General features: G+C 42.2%; 1 non-coding gene across 1 annotated transcript; it reads left to right on the top strand.

Annotated features, from left to right (window-relative positions):
* The first annotated feature begins 369 nt into the window (after positions 1–369).
* Positions 370–476, top strand: LOC120267315. Its single transcript, XR_005538438.1, has one exon. It is a non-coding gene; the product is annotated as a small nucleolar RNA R71 (small nucleolar RNA).
* The last annotated feature ends 887 nt before the right edge of the window (positions 477–1,363 follow it).

Genomic DNA, 1,363 nt, shown 5'->3' with positions numbered 1-1,363 from the left:
AAAATCAACATTTTCCACTGAAGAAACATCTCCAATAGAGATTGGGCAATCGGAGGGAGCATGTCCTCCATCACAACCGGCGCAATTAGTCACGGCCGCCACTCTATTTGAAGTTAAGTGATCTAACATCTTACTCAGATTCTCTACTTGGGACGCCAATGAAGTTACCGCATCAATTTCATGGAGACCGACCACCTTTTTGTTCTCCCTAGCATTCCATTGGTAGCTATTTAACCCTATTTCTTCATTCGACTGTCGGGCCTCATCGGGCGTCTTGCTACCTAAGGTACCCCTGATGCCGCATCCAAGAGTTGCCTTGTACTCGGCTTCAAACCATTATAAAAGGTTTGAATAATCATCCACTCCGGGAATCCGTGTTGCGGGCAATTCCTCATGAGCTCCTTGAACCTTTCCCACGTCTCGAATAGAGACTCCAATTCCAACTGAACAAAGGATAAGATCTCATTCCTAAGCTTTATTGATTTTCCAAGAGGGAAGTAACGAGGCTAGAAAAAGCTTCTACCATCTCCTCCCAAGTAATAATCGAGTGCTCTAGGTAATGAGTGTAGCCACCCTTAGCTCTCCCCTTTAGGGGAAAAGCAGGGAAGGCTCTCAATTTGATAGCATTATCCGTAACCCCATTTATCTTGACATAGTCGCACACCTCGAAAGCTCTTATATGACTATTTGGATCTCGATCGTGCAAACCATTGAATTACGTGAATTTCTTTGCAACATATGGATGAATCCGAAGCTTGACTTGAAATTATGAGTGTAATCGGGGGACGCACAATACTCATTGTGTCATATCTTTGAAGGTGCAGCATAGTCGGATAGTGTTACTTTGTTGCTCATTCTATCCTACCATGTTTTCGGACTCTTCTACTTCCAAGTAAAAATTTTGAATTAGGCATGTTCTTGTCACGAGTTCTTTCCATTTTCTTCTAAAGTGTGCGTTCAAGCTTAGGATCTCCTTCAATCAATATTGAGGGATTCCTCGGGTCATAACACGGAGCTGCGCCGAAAAGAAAAACAAAAAAATCGAGACGATGATAGAATAAGAAGATATGAAGCAGAATATATGGTGAAATAGCTAAGAAAAGAAAGTGCAAAGTATCTTTTAAGCGCCTAGCTCCCGACAGCGGCGCAAAAAACTTGACAAGGGTCCCTTGCGTATATCCATAAGTGCACGAGTTTGTCGAGTAATAATCCGGTGGCGGGTGCTCGAATCCACGGGGAGTAGGGGAATAAAAATACTTAATTCGATTCTTAGCTATGTAAAAGATCAATGATAATGAGTGTGACAATGATTCAATTCTCAACAATAAAAGCAACAAGTAAGAGAGCAAAAGTAAAGAAGGGG

Source organism: Dioscorea cayenensis, chromosome 1 (genome assembly GCF_009730915.1).
Source record: "Dioscorea cayenensis subsp. rotundata cultivar TDr96_F1 chromosome 1, TDr96_F1_v2_PseudoChromosome.rev07_lg8_w22 25.fasta, whole genome shotgun sequence".
In the NCBI taxonomy this organism is placed as follows: domain Eukaryota; kingdom Viridiplantae; phylum Streptophyta; class Magnoliopsida; order Dioscoreales; family Dioscoreaceae; genus Dioscorea; species Dioscorea cayenensis.
The sequence above is the reverse complement of the archived record's forward strand: the minus strand, read 5'-3'. Positions and strand labels throughout refer to the sequence as shown.